The sequence below is a fragment of the Lissotriton vulgaris genome, chromosome 7, assembly GCF_964263255.1.
Source record: "Lissotriton vulgaris chromosome 7, aLisVul1.2, whole genome shotgun sequence".
In the NCBI taxonomy this organism is placed as follows: Eukaryota; Metazoa; Chordata; class Amphibia; order Caudata; family Salamandridae; genus Lissotriton; species Lissotriton vulgaris.
The window spans coordinates 1,100,219,129-1,100,233,323 of NC_141695.1; positions in this window are offsets into that span (position 1 = coordinate 1,100,219,129).

The following is a 14,195-nucleotide window of genomic DNA, read 5'->3' on the forward strand; positions in this document are numbered from 1 at the left end:
TCTGGACATAAGAAGCTATTCGTTATTGGTTTTGATTTTGATCATGTTGGAACTGAAATCATTGACAGGAGATGAGGGGGATGACCAGGGGCGACTCCTCCATTGGAGCGGAAGAGCGTCGCCCCGCTTAAGTGCCCCCCAAAGCCCCAGAGAGGAAAAATAAAATGGTAATTAATTCATTACCATTTTTTTTTTCACCGTCTCCTACTCAACCGAGCGTCAGTATGGGGCGGGTCTGCAGAGTGACAGCCGGGATGAGTGGTGGACAGAGGGCTGCCGGCATTTTGGCCGGGCGTCTTGCGACAGCCAGCCAGACATAAGCACTTTTAAGCACTCAACACAGCTGTCGTAACACAGCTGTGTTGAGACAAGGACAGGCATTCAGTGCCCTCGGGCGCGCCGAGAGAGGCAGCTCCCACCAATTAGGGCACTACTAACATGTTGGTTAAGAGCACGTGAGCAGGCCAGGATTGGTCGAGGGAGTTTGCTCCCCCTCTTCAGTAGATGCCAGCCAACACTGGGGATGACATCTCTAAAGGCATACCAATCTCTTAACCATTTCCCCCTTTGATGCTAATTGTACTTCCATTTTTGCTGTGCCATGACCCCCAACGATCTCTGATCTTCAGTCTCTTTTACTTCTCTGAAGGTTAGCGTGCGTCAAGTTCGACCATCTATATCTTTATTTATAGCATCCTGATGTGGATGCCCACTGCCAGTACTTAATTTGAGCCGGTGGTTTCTGGTGGAGGCCACCTGCACTTATTTTCCTCCACCAGATATGCTGAGTGCAAGAGAGGGAAAATCACGTAGGGTCCGATTCACAAAGGTAAAGTTAGTCCAAAACTCTACCTTAGACCAAACTCTAACTTTACTACTTTTTCACAATTTACAAAGATACGTCACTATTAATAACTTTACTACTAGTAGTAGTAGTATAAGGCTTTATTCAATAAAAACATATCTTAAAAGCATCACATTTATAAAATACATTTACACATTTAAAAGAAAAATTTGATAGTCCATTTACACCAAATTTAAAATCAGGGGCAAAATGAAATCACGGTTTACAAGTTAAGATCACAATTAATCCATATTCTTTAACATTTCAAATTAAACATTTTGTTTAAGCCTTTTCATTCTAATGGACCATGCCCATGATAAAAACTTTGAAAGACCACAAACATAAAGTGACCGTGTGTCAGACATCAAGATACGCAGTGCCTCATTATGGTGTCTAGTGCCCATCAGCCAACAGATTGGTTTGAGCCAGCATTTCCTTGGCGACGCATAAGCGGGACAGGCAAACAGGATGTGGTCAACAGATTCTGTTCTTGTTATGCAGATAGGGCAAAATGGTGTTGTTTGGGATGGGGCTTTCCACTGAGCAGTTAAGACGCGTACAGGAAGAGCCCCGACCCTAAATCTAAAATACAAAACCCTATCAGCAGATTTCCAAACAATATCAAGATAGGGTTCCCGAAATGCCACATCCTTCAACCTTAGGAACTCTTCAGTTAGTCTGCCAAGGGTTGGGTCAGTGGCAGTTCTGCTTGCGACCCATCTCCAGTAAAGGGACTTTAGGGTTGCCTTCGGGGGAGAAGATCTGCTTGCCCAGGCTTCATTAAGGCCCAGTTCACCAAGTAGGAATTTTACATCTTTTAGCCATTTTATTTTGTGCCATCCCTCCATCGACATTACCGCTGCTAACCCTTCTGCATACTTTACCAATTCCGGCACTCGCCACAGCCGGGCCCATAGCAGCAACGGCCGGACTTTTGCCAGATCATTAATAGAATGACAACCTAGATCAAGAAGCAAGGGTATCATTGGGGTACTCTGCGGGAGTGACATAAGGTCCCTTAGGAACTTATTTTCAGACTTTGCTAAATGGTCTATATTAGAAGTACCTCACAGTTCTGCCCCATAAAGGGCAGAACTGACTCCCTTTTCTTTGTAGATATCGATGACAGGGGCAATGGGTCTAGTTGAGGAAGAGTGCTGTTCTTTAAGGAGCGCCCCCATTACCCTCTTATGGCTTAATAACATTTTACATAGATTTGGGGTCCACTGCATGGTATCCGAAATACGTATGCCTAGGTAATCAAATACAGTGACCCTTTCCAAAGATACAAGGTTTAATACTGGCGGTCGCCCAAGTTTTTTTGGGGGGTTCAACACCAAATACTTTGTCTTGTCTGTGTTAATTACAAGCCCTCGTTGGGTGCAGAAGGCCTGAAAATTGTCTAGGAGGCTCTGGAGGCCCACTGGGGTCTTAGGGCCCGATTCACAGAATGAACTTAAGACTCAATCCTAAACTTACTACTGTTTTGGTATTCACAGATTGCACTTACTACTTTTGGTATTCACAGAATGCACTTACTACTTTTGGTATTCACAGAATGAACTTACTCATTTCGGTATTCACAGAAGTTAGGACTACTAACTTTAGGACTCCTAAATGCCTTCTGTGAATACCGAAAGTCTTAAAATTAGGATTTTTCTCAATTTAGTAGTAAAGTTAGGACTCCTAACTTTTCTACTACTAAATTGAGAAAAATCCTAATTTTAAGACTTTCGGTATTCACAGACGGCATTTAGGCGTCCTAAAGTTAGTAGTCCTAACTTTACTACTACTAAATTGAGAAAAATCCTAATTTTAAGACTTTCGGTATTCACAGAAGGCATTTAGGAGTCCTAAAGTTAGGAGTCCTAACTTCCATGAATACCGAAATGAGTAAGTTCATTCTGTGAATACCAAAAGTAGTAAGTGCATTCTGTGAATGCTAAAAGTCGTAAGTTCATTCTGTGAATACCAAAAGTAGTAAGTGCAATCTGTGAATACCAAAACAGTAGTAAGTTTAGGATTGAGTCTTAAGTTCATTCTGTGAATCGGGCCCTTAGATATTAAAAGAGTGTCATCAGCGAATAAGAGGGTAGGAATACGCTCGCTCACCTGCCAGGGATGGCGCATCAGATGGTTTTTCCTGCAAGTGCTCAACCACACCATTCACATATAGTGAAAAGAGTGTGGGAGCAAGAACACATCCCTGGCGGACACCTCTCTCCACTGGGATTCTATTAGTTTTCTGACCCTCAGTGCCCCACCTCACTTGCGCAAAGTTTCCTTCGTGAAGCCTCACTAGGATTGGCAAAATATTAGAAGGAATCCCCATATCAGACAACACCCCCCAAAGGCATTCCCGAGGCACAAGGTTGAAGGCAGTTCTTAGATCAATAATTGCAAGGTAAAGACTGCCTTTGCCTATAACAACCACTTTCCAATAGATTAACAGTAATCTAAATGCCTGGTCTATTGTCCCGGTGCCAGCCCTGAATCCCGCTTGATAATCTGAGAGGATCTCATTGTCTTTAGCCCATTGGAGGATTCTCTCAAGTACCACCTTTCCAACAACCTTCTGGGTGGAATCTATTAAGCTTATTGGCCGGTAATTGGAAGGGTCGTCCCTACGCCCCTTTTTAAAAATAGGGACGACCTCAGCCCCCTTCCACGATTCAGGAATGGCGGCACCTTTATCGATGGCGATGAGTAAAGTGTGGATAAGCTTCCCCCATTTTGTCAGATCGAAACGAAGCAGGTCCCATGGGGATGCCATCCAAGCCAGCAGCCTTTTGAGGCACAATGCGACTAATCGGGTATTCGACTTCCTTGATTGTAAACGGATATGTAATACTATCTCCTGAGGAAGTATGAAGTTTGCATGGAGCGAAATCATTAGCAGCTCCTCGCTGGCACGTATACATTTTGAGAAGTGATCGAACCATGCTTGGCCAGTAATGTTACACGTGATGAGATCGCTATCAGGACTATTCCTAGCTCTTATGGTGTTCCAGAAGCGACCCGCATCCCGCCCATCACTGGCCTCTTTTAGTGTTTGCCAGTACTGGTCCTCCCACTCCTTTTTAGCATTTGTTATCACCAGCTTATACTCCTTCCTAGCCTGCTGAATCAGAGGTTGTGACTTCGCCTTAACTGCCTTAATTAAAGCAGACTTCATTTTTCCACACTTAGCTGTGTACCACCCCTGTTTGCCTTTGGGCTTCTGGAGCCCTCTCTCAGCCCCCCCTCGTATTTGCACCAGGAATAGATTCCCTACCTTTTCAGTGGTATCCTGAAATACTGCTGTTGCCCTTGAGGGGTCACAGTGATCTACAGAAATCGTATCCAGTTCGCTTTGTGAGGCTACCAACAATGCCCCTACAGTCTGAACTTTCTCTGCGTCCAGGGCAACTTTGCGCCACTTAAGGTGCCTTCCGCAATTCGATGGGAAAACTTCTGCAGTAGACTTTACTTTACTAAGTACAGCTGGGCCATTTTCGCTTGGCCACAGGTGGTTCAAGCTCAGAGAAAGCAAGTTGTGATCACTGTCTACAGTTGGTAATATTGCCATATCCTGCACAAATTGCCAAAGCCTCGGGTCAAGGAGGATGTAGTCAATCCTTGATGAATGATTGACCCTGTTGTACGTATGAGCTCCGAAAGAATCTGAGATAGTTCTACCGTTTGCTGCTCTTAAACCAAACTCCATAGTCAGAGCATTCAGCTGGATGGCCCGTTGCAACCATCTTTTTATTGGCTGAATTACTAGTGTTAGTATACCCCTCCTAGCATTGTCCTCAGCAAGATCTAAGATGTCCTCGGCCGCAAGGGGCTCGAATGTGCAATTAAAGTCCCCTGCGACCAGGACATGCATGCCATCATGGCAATCTCTAAGTTCGCTTTAAAGCATTGTTACTGTAGGAGATAAGGAGCCACCTTTAGTGCCCCTGGCATATATATTGAATATATCGAGAGACCTCCCCCTGTGGGGGCCTCTCAGTGAGATCCTTAAGATGTCTGGTGAATTGCAATGGTTTGGCTCTAGACTCCAGGTCTCCTGGAAGATACAGATCATATATGACTCCACCAGGGTGCTCCAATCTGGAATATCTAGCTTCCTTGAAATGCCTGCTATGTTCCAGCTAATGATCCTTATTGTTGTATCAGTCATTGCTCGCTCCTGGGAACAATGTGGTGGCACACTAGACAGATTGGATTGCGCTCCTACAGTCTCCGTTGCCAGACACAGCGGAATGGAAACATGTGACAAAGGGGCGTTGCTTAGATTAATAGGTTGATCTGCTGGGGTCTCACAAGTAGCTATGGAACAAACCAGGGTATCCTGATCGTTAATCAGACCGATCCCAGACTTAGGCTTGTTAGCAGATGCCTCCCCCACGATGCTCCAGCAGTTGTTCACAGCGTTTGGGAATACTACCCCTAGACTTTCCCCTAATTTGGTTGGATCAGGAAGAGCAAGGTTGGAGGGGGTGAGGGAAATCCCATGAAGTTTAGTTGGGGTCCGCTGCTTATTGGACCTTTTGCTATCATCGAGCACAAGCAGCGGATTTGCAAGTAAATGATCGCTACGTCAATACCCATTATCAAAACCATGGCAATCTAAACGCCTGCCAAAGACATAATTTGGGTGAGTATCGAAGTCACCTGTGAACCCTCCCCCAATGAGGTTTTATTGCTCTGCCTTTGTTGCCATTGTGCAGGCTGTAAAAGGAAATATCCTAAGTCATATGTGCCAATTCCGCTGCAATCATGCCCACTCTGCTGATTACAAGTGGACCTTACAACTCGCACATCCCTGAAATTGACAAGGATGCAATCACCTGGAATATCCTTAGCCCTGCTGCCCACCCAGCTAACTCTTCTTACAAAAAAGACCTGACCATCAAGTTGCCTTGGAAGAGGTCTATTGTTGTTTAGCCAGTACGTAGTTTTATTTTTAAGTTCACTATATGATTCAGATTAGATTGATCCTTACCCTGCCTTGCTACGTTACTACCGGTATGTTCGCCTTTCTGGCTCTGAATATGTACTCTGTGACGAGCTCCCTTATCCCCTTTGGTCAGTAGTTGGTTTATAGATTTACTGCCATTATGGGTTATAGTGGCTGTCGCCGGGGTATTTGTTCCGCTCTGGGGCCCAGAAGTCACTTTTTGATTTGAAGATACGTGTTCACCCGTTTGTAAGGGTACTACCAATGAAATTTGCTTCTGTTCAGCTATTTCATGGCTATTTTTAGAGCGTAGTTTAATTAAAGCCTTTAAAGAGAAGTAATGATCAAGGGTCCCTTGTTCAAAGCGATCCAATCTTTCTGCCAAGACTTTTACCCTCTCGAGTACCTGCAATAACAGGGACTTCACAATATGCTCAATATGGGCAATAAGGGGAATTTCTTTTACAGAACTTGAGGGGCGCATTGGGTCTGGGTAGGTAATAGGTGACGAGGCAGGATTACCACTATTTGGCCCACTGATTGCTGGAATGTTAGGGGGTTTCTCAAAAAGAGTCTCCATTCTTTCCCAAAAGCATGCATCAGCTGGTGAGCCTCTATCATTGGTTGAAGCAGATACAGTGTCAGATGCATTATTATTAGCATTCTTTCCCTTTGTTGCATTGTGCTTAGCAACCACTTTCTTCTGTTTGTTGCCATCTCCATCCCCCTTAGCATGTTTTACAGTTAGGCATTCCCTATTAATTTGTTTTGTCTTATGCCTAGCCTTCTGCCCTCTGGTTGTGACACTGTTTGCTCTCAGCCGTGAGTCCGAAACCGAATTTGAACTAAGTGGCATGTCACAGCACCCATTACCTGTAGCATCCGCTACCTGGAGAGGTGGATCGGGAATTACCTCATTTAGGAAGGTAGAGGGGGTCAGTAATAACCTTGTGGATAAGGGAAGAAACCCAAGGGATGCATTGCCCATCATAGGAGCAATATCCTGAGTAGTTGGAGTATGATGGGCCCCTGGAAGAGCAACAAAAGATGGCGCCAATATCGAGTCTTGGGAATTAATGGTGAACATCGATATATTGGTAGAGGGCAAGGGGGGGGAGAACCAGCTGGGAGTGAGAGGCGGCGTTCTGTGCTTTCTATGGCATCAGCCACCACCCCTATGGTTTTCTGCAGCATGCGGTAAATTGCTGTCAGGCTGGGTAGCAGAGGATTTGAAACCGCTTTTGGTTTTGGGGCAGGTGCAGGTATTACAGGGTTATTCCTCCCCATTTTTGCCCCTAGGGGCACAAGGGAAGTTTACTAGTAGTAACTTACCTTCGTGAATTCCAAAAAGTGGTAAAGTTTGACTTTTGGTCTAAGTTTACCTTTTTGAATGGGCCCACAGATCAGAAAGGTGGAGGAAGAGAAAGAAGGCAAAACCTTCAGAACACAAAAAAGAAGGAACTTGCAAGAGGGAGAGAAAGGAGCAGGCAGTGTCTGTAGTGGTTTATTGATGCTCTGGGCAAGCAGGACTGGGACACGCAGGAAAAGGGGACTTGATGGGCAGTAAAAAATGACCACATGGCACTGACATGCCCAGTGAACCGTAATAGGGAATGCAAATTATACATCGGGAATGTCATCAGAAGTGTTAGACCTGGCACCTTGGCGTGAGTTTCCCTTCAACTTTTTGCTGGTGTGCCTCCGATGTTTTGCTGGTTTTCCGCTACTCAGGGCACTGCGCCACGGCCGACCCGTGCCGCAGTGCAAGTGCTCCCTACTGTAAATTGTACATGTGATTGAATGTCCATGATTGGTTCATTGGATTTACTGTTAGTCCCTAGTAAAGTGCACTAGGAGTGCCAGGGCTTGTGAATGCCAATACTGCTAGTGGGCCCGTAGCGCTGGTTGCGCCACCCACAGAAGCAGCCTTAAGATGTGTCTAGGATCTGCCATTGCAGAACCTGCGTGCAGTCTCGTACTGTCATGCTGGCTGGGCAAGTGCACCCACTTGCCAGCCCCTGAACCTTCCCTTGACTTCATATTAGTCACCCCTATGGTAGGCCTGAGGGCAGGGTGCATTGTAAGTGTAAGGTAGGACAAGCCCTGATGTGTGTGGCATGTCCTAGTAGTGAATTACAACTAAATTCGTATTTCACTATTGTAAGGCTACCTGCTTCCTTTAGGCCAGAATGGGCTGCTGGAATTATTACACTCTATAATCCCAGCAGGCTCAGGGAGCATGGTAGAGAGTCATGTTTAGTTTGCCTGAACTCAGAATAATAAAATATTTCTTTTAGTAAAGTTTATTTTAATATCCTGTGTTTGCAAATGCTACTTTTAGAAAGTTAGCATTTGCTTGCCTAACCATTTCAGCCCGCCTCTGCTGGTATGTGTATCTGACTGTCTGGGATGTGTGAGTGACAGGGCTGGGGGATGACAGGTGGTGAATGCGAAGATTACACCTTAGTGGGAGGTAGGAGTGGCTCTTGACTCTGAATCTAGCTGTGCTCTGCCACCACAATGCTGGCTCCACCCTCCTGGGGAGCGACTGATGACTCAGCCGACACCTGGCCCAGGAAGGGCGAAGCCCCATCAACAAGGTACTTCTGGTTGCCCCTGTCCACACAATGCTGGCTCCACCTCCTGTGGAGCGTCTGATGTGCCTGCCCCTCACAATGAAAGCAGAAGCCGGATTGCACCCAACAAAGTACTCAGAGACTGAAAGTGGCTATGCGAAGGCCCCCCTGGCCTGTAAGAACAAAAGAAACTGGGTATAAAAGTAGGAGCCCTGCTCCTTGTAAATTAGATCCTGTTTGTGCTACAGAAGGAACTCTGCCCGACGAGAAGGACCTGGAAGGACAAGGCGGAGTGCTGTCTCTGGCCTGTGTCTGGTGCCTTGCTGCAGAAGGAGAGGGAAAGAAAAGACTACAAGAAGACTTTTGCTTTGTGAAACTTTGTGCCAAACTTCGCTGAGAGATCTCCAAGGGCTTGCCTGTGAACTTGCCCCCTGACCAGCGCGCCAGAAACAGTGGGCGCTACCCCCTGACAGAGGAACCACTGTGAGAAGCTGTCTGCCCTCTGCAAGCCTCTCCAGGAAAAGCGGAGCGCGCTGTGACCATCGCGCTCTTCAGCAACGCTCTGGGAGCTGCCCTCCCTCTAAACAAAGTGACTGCCGCCTGCCTGACCCAGAAGCATCGTAAAGATCAGCCCAGCTGATCCGAGCACAGTGACTGACCCCGAGCTGCAGCTTGCAACGTGAAGAGAGGTGACGCCCGGTGCCTGCTGGCCCCCCTTCGTGTCTTGTACCCCTGAACGCGCCGCCGCTGTCCGAGAAACAGCTGTTGCGTGGGGTGCCTGAACGTCGCCTGGATCAATAGAGGCCTGCGCCGAGGAGCGCTGTCCCCTGAGTGCGCCCTCCTGATCAGGAAACCCCAACGCGCTGGCCCCGTGCAACCCGGCCCGCACAGCAACGTCGACCCACGAGCCAGAGCCAGAGCCGCCGCTCGCTCCAAGCACCGGACGGAAGACAACGCGACGCGGCCTGCCGCATTGACCTACGCCCCACCAATTCTCCCGCAAGGTACTGTGTCCTTCCCGCTGCCTCGCCCAGCCCTCGGAGCTGCGTGCGGAGCGCTCCCAGGGCCCCCGCTCTCTCTCCCATCATCAACCGCGCCCGCAGCGCAGAGAGACCAGCGGACCGCTGGAGGAAGCCCGGTAGATCACCGGGGCCGAGGAAAGTACCGTGAGGAGCCCTGAATCCCCATGCGGGGGATTCACGCTGAATAAGAACTGTTAGTGAAACGCTAACACCAAGAACTGATTATCGCTAAAGGAAGAACTGTGGCAACCTAATTGAAAGTATACTGGAACCGTTTTGCATTGAACCAAGACTGTATTTACAAGCCTGCTTGAAATCTATATAAAGATATATATTTTTACAAATACAGTTTGGTGTCCTTGTGTGGTGGGTTGGTTGTGACGGTGTAATATTGCAAATGTTTAACCCTATCTGCCCCAGAGATTAGCCTAAAACTGCTTAAGCCACACTACCTAGGGGGTAAGCAGAGGTTGTCTTGAAGGTAGCCCTCAGCCCTGACGAGGAAGAGAGAGTCCCTGCTTGTCGCTAGTGTTGCACTGCGCCAACTAGAGACTCCCCCTTCCTACATTGGACGCAGCGGTGAGGATTTTTCGAATTTACATTTGTAGTGTTTATACCTTAACTTCTAACCATTGCACAGTGATTGCAGTCCAGTTACTTGGCCACAGGTTTTGTTGTAATTTTGCCAAGAAAAGATCCCTAGTGCAGAAGCCATGCCGGGCACAAAGAGCCTGGATGGAGCGGAATCCACGACCTCTGAGATGTTGGAGGTGGAATGGGATGCAGCAAAGCTGGACAACTACACAAAGAATGAGCTGAAGTTTTTCTGCAAGAAACTCAAGGTTCCACACGCAGGGTGCAAGAACAAACCGGAGCTCTACAAGGCCCTGAAAGCCTGGATTGAGTCTAGAAAGGCCCCTGAGGATCAGAATGCACCTGAGGATCAGAATGCACCTGTGGATCTGGTGGATCTCGAAAAACCAGACAGCGTGCACAGCTTTGGTAGAGGCCTGTCGCCAGAGGAGCTGGCAGACAGGAAGGAAACAAGGGATCATGAAAGGAAGCTGGCAGAATTAAAAATCCAACTGGAGCTTGAGACCAAAAGAATGGCTCTGGAAGAGCGAAAGCACCAAATGGATTACGAACTGAAAATGAGGGAGATGAGTCTAAAAGAGAGAAACTTGGATAATCCTCCCTCTGGTGGCAGCACAACGCCGGTGCAGGTAGAGTCAAGAGTGCACATCCCCAAAGATGTAGTTAAAGAGTTCTTTAAGGGGGATGACATAGGACAGTGGTTTAGGGCATATGAGGTAGCCATGTCCTCCCACCGGGTCCCTGACAAGGATTGGGGAGCGGGGTTGTGGGGGAGGTTCCTTAGCGAAGGGCGAGACACCCTGCTAGATTTGCCCGTTGAAAACCAGAGATCCTATTCCCACATGAAAGAAGCTTTAATGAACAGGTATGGGCTTACCCCTGAAATGTATAGACAGAAGTTTAGGGGGTGTACTAAGCGGCCTGGGAATACGTATGTGGAGTATGTGACTTTTTTTTGCAGAGCACTGGATGGTTGGGTGAAGGGTAGCAAAGTGAATGATTTTCAAGGTCTCTTTGACTTAATTGCATGGGAGCACTTGTCTGATCACTGTTTTCCTGAGTTACGCCAACACCTGATAGATAGCAAGCTGTTCAACCCGAGGAAGCTTGCTGAGGAGGCGGACCGCTGGCTCAGCACCAGGGTCCACAAGGGTCCAGTGGGAGACTCCACCAAGGGTGGGCAGGGTCCTCAGCAGAAGAGTGGGGGGGACAAGGGAAAACAGAAAGGGTTCCAAAAAGGCCCCCAAAGTAATCCCCAAGGGGACCAACAGAAAGGTTCTCAGCCTCCCCCACCCCCAAAGCAGAATGGGGCCCGACAGGTAGACCTGTTCCAAAGGGGCCCTTCAATTGTTTCAAATGTGGTGAGCCGGGGCACATATCCAGTGACCCCAAGTGTCGCCTGTTTGGAAAACCCGCACCCACTGGTGCTCCGCCCCGTCAAGTGACTAGTGTTCACTTAGGAGAAGAAGTGATGGTCCCGGGGGGTGGAGATCCCGTTCAGATGACCCTAGTCTCACTAGGAGACAGTGAGATGGTCCCTACAAACTACCTGCCCTCTAACACTAAGAAATATGGGCAGGTGGTGATCATCAATGGTAAGGAAGCTGAAGCTCTTAGAGATACAGGAGCCAGTGTGACTGCAGTGAGGCAGCACCTGGTGTCTCAAGAGCAGGTTGTACCCCATGCCTACTGTAGGGTTATCAATGCTGATGATTCAGAGAGTCAGTGTCCGATGGCTCAAGTTCCCTTCGAGTGGGGGGGGATCTCTGGTACTCTGCAGGTCTGTGTGAGGAAAACCATGCCTGTTGACTGTTTGCTAGGGAATGACTTGGAGCACTCCCCTTGGGAAAAGGTGGAGAAGACGACTCACCTGAGGATGGTGGGTCTGCCTGACTGGGCGTGCGTGACTACCCGGTCGATGGCAGCCAGTAAGGGTGATCAAGAGGTCCTGGGGCCTGAAGGAGAGGCCCAGGAACCGGCCTTAGGGAGAAGGCGCAGGGGGCGTGGGAAACCGGCCCCTGAAGTTCCCACGGTCCAGGAGGAAGCAGACCCTGAGGGGGATGCCCTGGAGCCTACAGGGGAACAGATTGCCGAGCTGGGGGACCTGCCTGAGCTGACCCATTGGCAGCAAGAAGGAGGACCCTCCAGGGAGGAATTCTGCAGGGAGCAGAAAGAATGCCCTTCTCTCGTGGGTATGCGGCAACAGGCTGCAGACCAGGCCAATGGTGTTCAGGCCAAAACACATTATGTGTACTGGGAGAACGACCTCCTGTATTCAGAGCCTAAGGTTGCTGAACCTGGGTCAGCCCGTGTGCTGGTGGTACCCCAGAAGTTCAGAGCCTTCCTACTGGGGCTGGCTCACGATGTGCCTTTAGCAGGACATTTGGGGATGGACAAGACCTATGACAAGCTTGTCACCCACTTTTACTGGCCCCAGATGCACAAGAGCTCAGATGCTCATTGTAGGACCTGTCCGACTTGCCAGGCAAGTGGGAAGAGCGGAGGGAAGAACAAGGCTCCCCTCCAACCCTTCCCTGTGGTCGGTACGCCATTCCAGCGAGTGGGTATTGACATTGTTGGGCCTCTGGACCCCAAGACAGCCATGGGCAACAGGTTCATCCTGGTCTTGGTGGATCATGCCACCCGGTACCCTGAAGCCATCCCTCTGAGGACAGTGACGGCCCCCGTGGTGGGACGTGCACTGATGGGAATTTTCTCACGAGTAGGATTCCCTCTAGAGGTGGTGAGCGACAGGGGGACCAACTTCATATCCAAGTATATGAAGTCCCTTTGGCAAGAATGTGGTGTAACCTACAAGTTCACCACACCTTACCATCCCCAAGGTAACGGGTTGGTTGAGAGATTCAACCGAACCCTGAAAGGCATGATCATGGGCCTGGAAGGTCCAATGAGGCGTAAGTGGGACGTCCTCTTACCATGCCTGCTCTTTGCATATCGCGAGGTACCCCAGAAGTCCCTAGGGTTCAGCCCCTTTGAACTGCTGTACGGTCACCCCGTGAGAGGACCACTGAGTTTGGTAAAGGAAGGCTGGGAGCAATCTCCCAGGAAACCTCCCCAGAATGTATATAGCTACATGCTGGCCTTCAGAAACCAAACCAGGCGCTTCAGACAACTTGCCGAGGCAAATCTGGGAGCCAGCCAGGAGGAGATGAAGCGGTGGTACGACCAGAATGCCACTCTGGTCGAGCTTCAGCCTGGACAAGAGGTGTATGTCCTGGCCCCAGTGGAACCCTGTGCCCTTCAGGATAAGTGGACAGGTCCATTTGAGGTTGTGGAGCGCAAGAGCCCAGTGACATACTTGGTGGACATGAAGACGCCCAGGAACCCTTTGAGGGTCCTACATGTCAACCGCCTCAAGCCCCACTTAAGAAGGTCCGAAGTGGGCATGTTGTTGGCAACCTCGGCAATCTTGGACTCAAGCAACTGGTGTCCACCCCCACCCACCTCGCCGGACACACACTCGACGCAGTCTTCTCTTCCAGCACAGACATCGACTTCAGCCACGCCACAGAGCTTCAATGGACGGACCACAGCTGCGTCCACTTCACCTTCAAGAGAACGACGACCCACCACCACCAGCAACAGGTCGCCCGCAGAAGCTGGAACAAGATCACAGCAGACCAGCTCGCCACCTCCCTGAGCCAGCACCCTCCGGCCAGCTCAGCGAACCCCAGCCAGTCCGCCGACAACCTCACGAAGTGGATCAGCATCTGCACGGACGAGCTCGCCCCGCTGAGGACCCCGCCCAGCAGACCCGGCAGCAAGAAAGCCCTGTGGTTCACCGACGAACTCAAGAGCTCCAAGAAGAACTGCCGAGAACTCGAGAAAGTCTGGAGAAGGGAACCTACACCGGACAACAGGACCTCCTTCAAGCTCGCCACCCGGAAGCACCACCAGCTGATCCGCGCCGCCAAGAAAACAGCATTCAAGGACCGGTTGGACAACAACGCACACAACTGCAAGGAACTCTTCAACATCGTGAAAGAGCTTTCCAACCCCAGCGCAGGAAACAACAACATCACCCCATCGCAAGACCTCTGCAACTCCCTCGCTTCATACTTCCACAACAAGATCGCGGACATACACAACAGCTTCAACAACCAACCAACGCACACCATGACCGAACAACCACCCCCCACCACCACCCTCCATGCCTGGACCCCGATCAGCACCGAAGACACCATTCGCAC